This window comes from Anser anser (genome assembly GCF_964211835.1).
Source record: "Anser anser genome assembly, chromosome: Z".
Classification (NCBI taxonomy): Eukaryota; Metazoa; Chordata; class Aves; order Anseriformes; family Anatidae; genus Anser; species Anser anser.
In genome coordinates, this window is record NC_139723.1 from 5,057,742 (window position 1) to 5,070,708 (window position 12,967).

Here is a 12,967-nt window from a genome sequence, read left to right on the forward strand (position 1 = left end):
TGGAGTAGTCTGCAAGAGTTATAGGTTTTATTTTAACTGAAAGGGGAAAAAAAATAAAAATTAAAAAATTAAAAAATCTGTTAGAAGCCAGTTGTATTCCAGGGAGTTGGTAGGACTCAGGAGTGAGTTTTCTTATTATGCGTTTAAAGAAAGTTGGCAGAGGAAGCAATACACTCCAGACAGTGTTCAGAGTTCAGTCTCCTAGTTTATCACTTTTGTTATCCCAGTGACTGATTCTTCCAGCACAATCTGCTTCCAGCCTTTTTGCCATCAGGGTGGAAAGATCAGCAGCCTTTGACATGGCACGAGCTACCGGCTGAGCCTAGGGACTGCGCCACCACGGTAAGAGCAAAGATCATAGCAGGGCTGAGCACAGCTTGGCAGCCACGGGGCCACGGAGCAGCAGAAGCTGTGCAGAGATCCCAGGGATCCAGGCACTGCCTGGCACTTGGTTTTCCTGGGAAGTCCTGGATGCAACCATCTTTGGGAGTGTTGTCCTGAAACTTTCACACTTCAGGCACATCTCACTATGGTATCCCTGCGTCACTCATGCTGGGCATCTTCAGAATGGCCTAAAAATAGGTTTGTCAATCATAACGGTAAGAAAATGGGAAACTTTCAGCAGTCTGATACAGCTGAATAGAAAGATTTACACTTCCTATCGTGGGAGAAAACAGAATGAAGGCTGATAAAATTATGGCGTTTTCTAGACAGATCAAATGAAAGAATAACTATAATTTTCTCTGTTCTGCTGTTGCCTGTCTCAGCAAGACATCTTTAAAACACTCCTTTCCAAAGTATAGTTTTCTATGGTACAACTTATATGTAACTTAGACAAGAAGTAGGTTGCAATATAAAGTAAAAATGGATTCGTTTGCCTTTCTCCCTTTTTTTATGCAAAGTCAAATAAAAACTGTATTCTACCAATAAAGAGATTAAAAAAGAGAGAGAAGAGAATTTAGTGCAGAAAATATACATGGTATACCAAAGACAAAAAGGAGTATACTTTTTAAAGCATGTCTGCCTTAGAAAATCTTGTTAGCATCGATCCCTTTTCTTTTCAGCATTTAGATTCTCCAGGAGAGGCTTAAGGATTTTGAGTCTAACTGCTGGGTTGCCAAGTTACCTCACAGTCTCCTCCTCTGCATGCAGCATTGGCCGAACCAACTCACACAGCAGTGAACGGCGAAGCTTGGAGGGCTTCCCATTTCTCTGGAAGGTCCACCTGATACTGCGGTAACAAATAACCGATGCTGAAGATGCTGCTGTGGTGGTTTCACCCTGATGAGCAGCTAAACTACACTGCAACTACTCTCTCACTCCCCCTCCTCAAAGGCAGAGGAAGATGAGAAAGGGCTCAAGTGTTGAGATAAGGACAGGGAGATTGCTCACCCATTAACATCACAGGCTAAAAAGACCCGGCATAGGGAGATTAATGTAATTTATTGCCAACTAACAACAGATTAGCGCAGTGAAAAACTCAAAACAAATTAAAACCACCTTCCCCCCACCCACCTTCCTCTACCTCCTCCCCCCAAGCAGTTCAGGGGAACAGGTAATGGTGTCTGGTTAGTCCGTAAAGTTTTTTCTCCGCCGCTCCTTCACGGTCCCTCTCTGCCCCTGCTCCCCGTGGGGTCCCTCCCACGGGATGCCGTCCTTCCCCAACTGAGCCTGCGGGGGCTGCCCACAGGCAGCAGCTCTTCAGGAACTGCTCCCACACGGCTCCGTCCCACGGGGTCCATCCATCCCCCAGGAGCAAACTGCTCCAGCACGGGTCCCCCACGGGCGGCAGCTCCCCCCAGACCCCCTGCTCCTGCGTGGGCTCCTCTCCACGGGCTGCAGCTCCGGCCCGGGGCCTGCTCCTGCGGGGGCTCTCCATGGGCCGCAGCCTCCTCCAGGCCACATCCACCTGCTCCACCGGGGGCTCCTCCACGGGCTGCAGCGTGGAGATCTGCTCCGTGTGGGACCCGTGGGTGCAGGGGGACAGCCTGCTCCACCAGGGGCCTCTCCACAGGCCGCAGGGGAACTGCTGCTGCCTGCCTGGAGCACCTCCTGCCCTCCTGCTGCACTCACCTGGGGGGCTGCAGGGCTGCTTCTCGCTCATTTTGGACTCCTCTCTCCCAGCTGCTGTTGTGCAGCAGTTTTTGGTGTTTTTTTTTGTGTTTTTTTTTTTGTTTGTTTTTCCAGCTGGCCCAGCTCTGGCCAGCGGTGGGTCCCTTTTGGAGCAGCTGGAGCTGGCTCCTTTCTGACATGGGGCAGCTGCTGGGCTCTGCTCACAGAGGCCACCACTGCCGCCCCCCACTACCAAAACCTGGACATGGACACCGAGCACACCTGCCAATGCTACTCCTGTTGTGCTGACAGTCCTTGAGTGAGCTTCTACCTGCGGTATCCTCCAAAATCACTACTGCTTTGCACCACATGGGACACCAGGTAAAGTCAACATTAATCAATTGGACCTGAAACATTACTGTAATTGACACAGAGTCACAGAATGGTTCAGGTTGGAAGGGACCTTAAAACCTACCCAGTTCCAACCCCCTGCCATGGGCCAGGACACCTTCCACCAGACCAGGTAATTGATCAATTGATCAGTAATTGTACTGATGGCCGAGGGAAGATGCTAAAACCTTTTAATTGTAGTCTGAGCTTGTCTTAGCTTCCCATATGATTACGTATTTTCCTTCACTGAGCTATCTTTCACTTGAGAAGACTTGTTAAAAATCTCCCTAAATGATGGAGACTGCTAACTCTTGAATGCTTTCCGCATGCCAGGAGTTTTCAGTGAGATAGATGAACTAATGTAGCAGAAAGAAGAAAATGTGTCTATTGCTTTTCCTTTTCTGTTTATTTGCATAGGTTAACCTTGTGTGAGACCCCTCCCTGACTGCTTGTGGGGGTCTTCCTGGCTGGTAGAGACCATAAAATTACCTATTAGGGAGAGCAGTGTTGCTCGTAGTGCTTGCACATACTTTTGCCCCATCCCTTCATTAAAAACAATAACAAAAACAGTAGTAGTGGTCAGTAGTTACCTCATTGTCTACTCATTGTCTATATGGACCATTGAACTGCAGTACATACCACTCCGTAACATACACAATCCTCCGTCTTCAGTACTCCACACTCTTTTATATGACGTGTATAAACTTGTGCTTCTGTAGGAGAGAATAATGGACAAAAGCTTCTCATTAGCGATTATCTGAAGATGTGAATTGATTCAAAACATGTCAAAGTGACCTTATTTGTTCTGCAGATCATCCAGCTCCTGTTAAATGCATGTTTAACTTCATTTGAGTTGGGAGCAGGTTCTCTTTTCTGCTGGAGTTTTTTATGTTTGTCAGTACCTTTTCTTTTTTTTTTTTTTTTCAAATTAAGGAAGCTGTTGTCATGAGATAGATATCTTCTGACACTATGAAGCTTAAAAGAGAAAAACTAATCCAGGGCAGATCAATTATCTTCATCAAATGAGCTTTCTGCCAACTGTGTAGCATTATCAGAAATTTGAGTAGAAGAAACCACGTGAAATATCCCTTAGAGCCTGTCAAATTGTGTGTGCATGTTTTTTGGTGGTGTTTCCACCCCCCCCCCCTTGGATACTGGATTAAGAAATACTTGATTGCACTATCTTTTTTTTTTTTTTTTAACACCTCAGTTTTAAGATAATGTAAATATTTCTGTTTGGAGAATATCTGAGTACACCACTGACAATCTGCATTGTAAGGAGGAATTTGACTAAAGGATGTCAGTAGTGTCCATAACAATTAAAAAGCAATTGTAAGTCTCAAATAAATTATCAAAGACAAGGGACAACAGAAATGGGCAAAGGTATATGCACTGATAAAAAACAAAGCCTAAAGTGTAACCTGATAATCTTTTGCCATTTTAGTCTCCTTTTTAGCATTCTTGATCTATTTAAATTAAAGAAGAGATTTTAGAAAGTAACAAATAAATGAGAATTGAAGAATACTTCATGCTTCAGTGATCCTAACAGACACTTTTATAAAATATTTTTGACAGTCGTCGTGAGGCCAGAGTAGGAAGTTGGAGTTGGTCTTCTGGTAGCGCTTTTTTTGGAATATGATAGTAGCAGAGCAGAATTTGGGCTTTTTGCCTTCAGCTGTCCAGGATATCTTAAATACTATGGAAAAATAACTTCCTAAGAATCAAGCCAGGTGGCTCTGAGATTCCTGAAGAAAAGGCTTGGCCACATGCTGTTGGTGAGTCTCTTTGTGCCCAGACCAGGGTGGTACAGACACAGCAAGCTGCACGCCTTCCTTTCCAAACACTCAGTGCAAAGCCAAGAGGATACAGGGCTCTTTCACTTGCCACTGCACAGCAGAGCTGGCCCTCTCTCTTAAAATACTTTTTGTTAGTAACCTGTGATTGCATCCGCATTTCTAGCAGACTATTTTAAGTAAAAAAAAAAAAAAATGTTATTTACTGGATTAATGTAAGTTTTGCATGTGTTTGTATTGGCACTCTGGTGTTTGTTCCCTCTCCCCTTGAGGTTTCTCAGTGTTAACAGTACAGGGTCAGACTGATCCTTCCCGCTGTCTATACTTATCTCCTGTAATTGCTGTACCCTACTAGGTGTACTATATACTTAATATACAACTTGTGCAGAGTTTAGAGTGACAATGATCTGTACAAAATATCCGCTATTATACAAAAATGCTAACAGCAGTAATTAAAAGGCAAATTATGCAACTACATGCTGCTTAAAATTATAAATGAAATTAAGAGCATGTGTGTGCTTTATACGTCATCTAAACCAGTAAGAAAAGATCTGAAAATGCCTCACAGGGAAATGACAAATATACAGAGCAGCATAATGCCTTCCTAGTAATCGCGGCATGAAAGTTATTATTTACAGTTCTCACAGAATGTATTTACATGATTATTCTGATAAAGTGATCTCCTCTAATATGTACATTTATGTTCAAAAAATATGGTTAAAATTGTACTATTCTACTCAGCACTCTCTTTTCTGTCGATATTAATTATTAAAGCATTTTAATTGATTGAATCCCATTAATCTTGAATAACCAATGCAGCTAAGGAGGTGTGATCTAGAGTTTTTTTCTAGTTCAGTTTCAATTGCTTACATTTGTATCCAGTCTCATGGTGGGGTATGCACCCCCTGCAGTTAGAACCTAAACCCTTGTTGATGTTTTACATTTTCAACAGTTTGCCAGTTAGAATACTAATTTCTATAGCAAGGACATGTTCCTCCTGTCCACTTCCATGGTGTGAACGGGGCTCTGATGATTTCAAAGCAGGAGTTCAGGATCTTCAAACTGGATTCCTATTTCATACCATAATTCATCTCAACCATTAGCAAGTGAGGTTGACTAAACTATAAACATTTTTTCAATTATTTTTCAATTCAGTTTTCATTTTACTTGACAGCAAAGCCAGAAGATGAAGAGAGGAGGAAAAAAAAAAAAAACAAACAAACAACAAGACCAAATCAAAACAAAAACCCTGCTCCAATAGCTTTAGCAGTCTTTACTTACAAAAAGAGTATTTCTGCCCTGTGATGCCGTGTGCAGTATATTCAGTGAGAATTGAACTCCACTCAGAATTTAGGGATTGTATAATAGTAAACAAAGGAGTCAGAAAGGGAGAAACTTGTCAGCAAAAATTTCTTTCTCTAACTAGAACAGAGACAAGAAGAAGAATATAACCGACAAGTGATGGAATAGAAAGCCTGTAATTTGCCAAAAAAAAAAAAAAAGATGAAAGACAACACTAGCTAATGGTAAGTTTTTCCAGTAGACAGGCCTGGATAACTAAAATCCTACAGACCTAGCTGAAATGTGCAAGGATCTCCATGAATCATAAATCACCGTCTTTAGTAAGTGCTAATAAACTCAGAAGGGATCTCCAACAGAGGTCTACAAAACAAGATGCAAAACTTGACTGGGATTGCAGGAGAAAATTATAGATCAGTTAGAGCAATTTTAAGAAAAATAGCATAGAAGTTGTGTTGAAGAAAACAGATAGTCTGAGAATCAATTAGATAATGAGAGGCTAGAATTAGAGACAATAAATATAATTTAAGTTTATTTGTATGTACCTAAATATGATAAATGGAGAATAATTCTTTCATGATCTTACAAAATTATTGATTTATTTTTATATGATCATACAGATGGCCTGCTTTGTTATAGCATATGCCCTACTGTGTCAGCTTTTATCCACGGTTTTGTATTATATTGTTTATATTTATAAGTTTATTATATATAATTTTTTTAATAGGTATCAGTTGAAACAAGTTGAAACTCTCCCCATTTAGATTAAAATCTGACCTGTCTTCCATATTTCGAGGTCAATCAGCAGGGAATCACCAAAGATGGAACTTTCATGAGATTCCCCATGGACCAGTTCTCGTTCCAAAGCTATTCAGCATTTCTGTTAACACCAGACTGCAGGTCGCAGGTGGTGCTGCGGGTGATGGAGAGGTACATGACTATGGCAGTGAATTATAGAATGGCTTTGGCTTGAATAGTGAGGTTACCAGGTCACAAATAAGAGAATGCATTTCAATAATATCAAATGCAACCCAACAGAACCCCTCTGAGGGCAGTGGGACAGACTTTAAGGGTTTCAGAGAGCACAATTTGTGAATCTTGAGGGAAGTACAGTGGCAAAGAAACGAGCACAATCCTTGGAAGTGATACGGAAGGTGGATGCCAGACTTGCTCTGTGTGTGCTGCGATGCTGGCATCGCGGTGCCCTGTCCCATCCTGGTGTCACCAGAAGGACAAGAAACCCTGCGAAGGGATCATGGCAGGTGACCAGGGGGGCTGTGGAAAGGGCACACAGCGGGTCCCCACGCCATCCTTTTGCCGGCAGATGGGATCATGCTGTGCTCACACCTCGAGCAGGTCGAGGTGGCCAGCCCAGACCCAAGAATGCATCCCACTGCCTGTGCCGACGCAGATTTTGGCAGGCAGAGGGGCACCCAAGGGCTTGTTGACAGTGCTCCTGTGCCATCACCGCACCAGGAACTGGGCAGCAGCTCTCACTCCCTGCTGTCTCAGAGCAGAGAAGTCCAATTCAGGACTGGCCTCAGGGCTATGCCAGGTCAAGAAGGAATAATGTTCCAGCTCAGGCTGACATAACCCACAAAGATATTTTGCCTTTTGCAGGGTGAAGTGAGGGCTGTGGCACTGGAGCCGCAAAGCACAGGACTGCCTGCCACCAGGGACATTTTAAGATCAGCACGGGGTGGATCTACACTTGCCCGGCTTTGCATGGTTCTTGGAGTAGAAAATGTCCAGCCTCAGCGATTGCCTGGCTCGAGGTGACCTGGAGATGAGACATATGGCAGTCTGGAGATGTCTGTCCCCTGCCTGTGGGATATGTCACTTGCACGTGATGTTTAACATCGGGATGGTCAGAATTAGGGATCTGAGTCCTGGCCAAAACCTAAACAGCATGCATTAATTTGAAGATTTGTAAGCCAGGCTGCCTGCTTAATAACTGGGATCTGGAGATGGCCATGCCCTTTGTGTGTTGTTCAGGTTTTCTTTCTCTGTGCGACTATTTTTATATGATTCATATAATGGTCATGCAAATTAACAAATTAATGACATTTGTGATTATTTGTCACCCCCAAAATAATATTTTTTCTTTCCTATATCTAAATACACTTGAGGACCTGCAAATTAGGGAATAACACCTGTAAAAGTAGGTTAAGTTCCTTAAACCTGGGGGTGGATGTGACATTAGCTGTGGGCTCAGTACAACTGTTGTATTTATTTTAAAGGAAGCCCTGAGACAGCAGAGACTTCATACTGCTAATGATGTCTGGCAGAAAGGTTACATACTAATATGGAAAATGACTGTGTGGAGTACATTCATCTTCTCAGTTCATTCATGGTGCTTCAGGGCATCATAACTGCTGCAGGCATTATCGCCTGTGAATGAGGGACCCCACATCCACCACAAAGCAGTCATCAAACGCTGGATCATAGCACTTGCCCTCCCCTGCGCTGCACCGAGGCCCTTCACGTTGAATTTAGACTACAAGACTCAGGAATGGAACAAGTGTGCTGAAATATCTGAAACAAGAAGGTAAATGCCTATCGTCACGATCCTGCATATAGACACCTACTGGCAAGGCAGAATGCCAGAAGCTTTTCCAGTTCACACAGAAAATACCCTGGAAAACACCTTTTAAGAACGTACAAAGTGATTTTGCAGAGGCAAGTATCAATGAAAGCCATGTCAGGAGCAGGCACACAATACACTCCAAGGGTTTCAAAAGAGCCCCATGCTCCGTATCATCAAAAAGCTGCAACAAGGATCAAGAAGAATTAAAACTGATGATGTGACAGAAGTAATCCACCTTGCAGCAGAAGGTCATTATACCCACCTTCTCTATTGAAGTCATTTCAGCTCTGAGGCCTGAGCTAAAGCTCCCTGGCCTGAAAATGCTTCTAATTAGTGTATTAGCATGAAGATGACTGAGACCTGCATTTACTCCTACACAACCATTTCCAGGGTGTTTGCAGGCAGGCTGTAGGTTCAGAAGCTCCTTGTTACCAGTGCTCTGTCTGACAGGCTTAAATGAATTCTTTCTCAAAAAAATTGCTTAGCACAGACAGAAAGAGCTCACCTCTGGTCTCAGACTGGTATAATGGAATTATGCTCAAGTAAAATCAATGAGACACTAGAATTAGATACAAATGCTGATAATCAATATGTATATGCATGAACACACACATCCCTAAATTATATAAGCTTAAGCAAAATAAAAATTGTTTGAAAACAACTAATTAAGTTAAATATAATAAATTCTAAGTAAATACGTTATTGCTATTAGAATTTATAAAAGTCAGTTTAAAATGACAATGCTTGCTGATGAAAATTTGCTTCATAAGAGACATTTACAAGTACTGTCAATCCATGCGTGACTAATGTGCACACATGAGTCCTGATACATCTGTTAGACTAGTGCAGTCGATAATGTCAAGCTGCAGTGCCATTCAGGAGGCAGCCACTAGGAGAAATAACGCTCTGGAAATCCTCCACACTTCTAGCCTCACGCAGCCTGAGCCCTAATAAACTGCAAAGGAAATTAATTTCTGCTGCTGCTTATTGCACTGCCACGAAGTCCTTAAGTCCCATGAAAAGGGAAACATTCATGCTTCTGCGCTTCTCCAAAGCAAAAACTGTTCTTAATAAAACATCTTCATTAACTCCTTCCCTTCCTCTCACCTGTTCTGTATTTCTTAGCTCTGCACCAGGGTTGTCCCAGGATCCTGAAATCCCAGGTCCCTAGGGAGCCAGCTAGGTCAGACTGAGAAGAAGTCAGTCTGTTTCCTGTGGGAGCTATTCCTTGAGGATCAAAAATTGCACCAAAGCAGACACATTTGCAGACTTTCAGTTCCGACAAACAGCATTTTCAAACAGAACTTTATTTCATGTAAAAAATCCAGATAGGCTTTAGTGATGACTAATATCCTCCAGATGATCTTTTTGATGGATACAGGAGTATTCAAAAGCAAAAAATCAAGACACGGCTGGTCAACATGCAAAGCACTTTGAGGGAAATATTAATGTTTTTGTGTTCCTGAAGACCTAAGATGAATTTTGTTCTAATTTTCACTAAAAGGTTTGTGTTGTTTTGTTTTGTTTTAATATGGAATAATTTCTATTTAAAATCAGTTTTTAAAATTTTGGCTTCCACAAGAAGACCACAAAAATGAAAGAATTGTCAGTTCAGCCCACCCAGACAGAAGCTCTTATAGATATCAGGGTACTTAGTCCCTTTGTACAGCGTCCCTCTTCCCTAGTTATTCCTAAAATGTCTTATTTACTTAAGCCCCTGTTTGCCCTTACAGAAATATCCATCAGGGTTTAACATGCCGTGGCACCGTCACCAGTCTCTTCCCCCAGTACAGCTTGGTTGTAGCACTGGAAAACGAGGTGAGTCAGTGCAGCACCAGGCACGGTGCAAGAAATAAACTTCCAAGCAAAAGGTAAATCGACTGCCCCTGGAGAAGTAAAATGGGAAAGGCAACCTGCAAACACGCTCAGCCTGGAGAGAGCACTGTGCCAGCACCGGGCTTCCCAGCTCTTATTGGCAACAACAATAACAACAACAACAACGACAACAAAATCAACAAAGTGCCTGTGCTCTTTTCTGGAGAGACACAATCAGCTTCTGAGCAAGAGAGCCTAGGACACAAAATGGCAGTGGCTGCTTTAAAACCGTACCTGATTGTTTTGTCTGATGCAGAGCAGGAACTGGCAGTACTTAACAGAGCAGCTTGCACCCAAATGGAGAGGAATTTTTCTGGATGGTATGGTTATAAGACCAGTGGACTGTTTCAAAGGTGAAAAAAAATAATATTAACGCGAACTTTTTCCATTCAAGTTATCTACCCCTAAGTAAAGAATGTAAAGAATGTAAAGAATGAATATTAGGTACAATGCATGCCCCAGAAGGACAAATATTTCATGAAATTGTACCACTTGTTTATACCGTGCAACTGCCCTCCAGGCCCAACAGCTGCCTGATTTCTCTTTTCTTTGTCACCTCTGTGTTTGAAGACAAGTTTTCTGAAATGAAAATCAGAGGTAACAGCTGAGGTGGACATGCTGGCATTTCCTAGGGTAACACAGCCTACGTGAAAGCTGCATTCTCTTTCTGGGCCACAAGAAGCTACAATTCACCAACCACAAATGTTGTAAAAGATGGGGGGAAGGAGGACATAAGTAGGGGAAAATGAGTGTAGATGGGATGACTGACAGAGACCTCCTGTCAGTTAATAAGTCTGTTTCCCTACAAGTCCGTTCCTCTTCCATCAGATGCTATCACATCGTGGTATTATTTTAATAAATGTCGTCTTCCTGATGACTCTTACAGGAGATTATTTCAGAATTTCACTCCCCAGATGCTTCACAACCTTCAGCTTATTTTGAGTTTATGCACAACATTCGTTAACTATTCATATGTGAGACATTGCTGTCCTTTTCTTAAATATCTTTTTTCCTTCCTGGTGTTTGCTTCCGGCACAAATCAGAGGCAATAGTATGTCCTTTTGTAGCCTTGCTTTGCAGGATGAGGTAAGCCAAGCTGTGCTTGTCCCTTCTTTCAGGATAACCTGCTTGTTCTCTTACCTTCCTCCTCAGCCTCCAGTTTCTCCTCTGGTCTGATTTCATCCTCCTCACACAGAAGTGACCAGAACTTCACAAAGCATTGCAGATGGGAAGTCCCTGGGCTGCATGAGGTGAAAGGTAAAAACGCCTGCACATTTTGCAATGGCTTTATCAACACTGATGGCTTCTAGGCATTCAATGACTGACATCTTCAGATTTTTTAGGGGGAAAAAAAGAAAAAAAAAAGCTATTTTATATACATATATGTTATTCATTCCTAAGTTAAAGACTGCACTATCTACATTAAATTGTATCTATTTCATGTTTTTCCAACTATCAAGATTCATCAGTTCCTTTGTTGGACTCCAAGCTTCCAGCGTTAATCCTATTTTTGAGCATTTCCAAATTTCCATTTGCACAGTACTACATTTTGCCAAGTTGCCAAGCTACCTTATGAATAAGTCACTACTGAAAAGGGCTGGACTAAATACTAGTGCCCTAAGTAAGTCAATTCTCATTGTCCTCCTGCCTGATGCTTCTCCTTTCAGCACAAACAGTGCCGTCTTTTCTTTCAGCTCTGTGCTCATCTCACACTTTTCCAACTAGTTCCTATTTTGCCAGTTTAACTGAGACTTTCCATTATAGCAGTATATCAGATGCTTAACTGAAGTCTGGCAGTTTTTACATATCTCTGTATCTTTCTCCTTTCTCTATCTTTATCTTTCTGCTAAGTATGACTACAATGCCTGAAGATACCCACTTATTATGGCAGAAGATTACTTTTAGGAAAACCCTGTTGCATTTTCAGTCTGTTTTCCATTTACTAGTATGAAATACAACTTTTCCATTTATTCTTCCTTTCCAAATTTCCTCTAATGTTCTATTGTCTACTGTCTAGTTTGCTTTGGAGATCAAATCATGGCTCTGTAATTTTTGCCTTTCCCGAACAGAGAAAAAAAGTTAAAAAATGTTAAAAAAAAAAAAAAGAGCTCCATGAGATTCAACATATGCCAACAACAACCAAAAAAAAAAAAAAGGACATAAAAAGTGATTATCTAAAAATGTTAGATGGGAAAGTAAAATTGGAGGGCTCTTACAGGAAATAGCAAATGGGAAAAAAGTTGAGTGATAATTTTCTGAGGAATCTTGAATGATTTACAGAAGAATAATGAAATCAATTGTAAGAGCTATAGTTAATCTGCTGAGCTTATTCAATAACTAATCTCTCTAGATAGCAAAGTAATACTTAATTTCATATAGCTTAAATTTTGGTTTTATTTTAAATTCAATCAGAAGTTTTTGAAAAAATAAGAAAATGTGAAAGCCAAAAGACTGAAAAAATAAAAGTAAAATCATTAAATGAATGTGTCTCCAATGCGTTGGTTCCAAAATAGGACGAAGTAAATAGACTGAATCAATGAAAATATGAAATATGTATATATTAATTAGCAAATGTGTTAGAAGACAAAATATTGTGAATGGGGACGTTAATGGCTGTTAATATGTATTAACAGGGGGGATGTTGGGGGAGGGGGGGGGAACAGGCAAACAAACAAAAAAAAAACAACCAGCAAGCCAAGAAACAAACCCTTAGGAAAGAACATGTAAGATTCAGTGGGCAGTATATAATCATCATGGTAAAAAGTAGACATGAAAAACTCATGAATTCTCAAACTGCTACAATAAGGAGAGTCCATCTCACACTAGAGCACACAAAAAAATGGGGGAAATGCCTATGCGTTTTTGAGATCACAGATTGGTTGAGGTGGGAAGACACCTCGAGTTCATCTGTCCTAACTGTATCGGACAATGTTTCTGTATTCCTCCCAGGTTACCCGACATGGCTGCTACC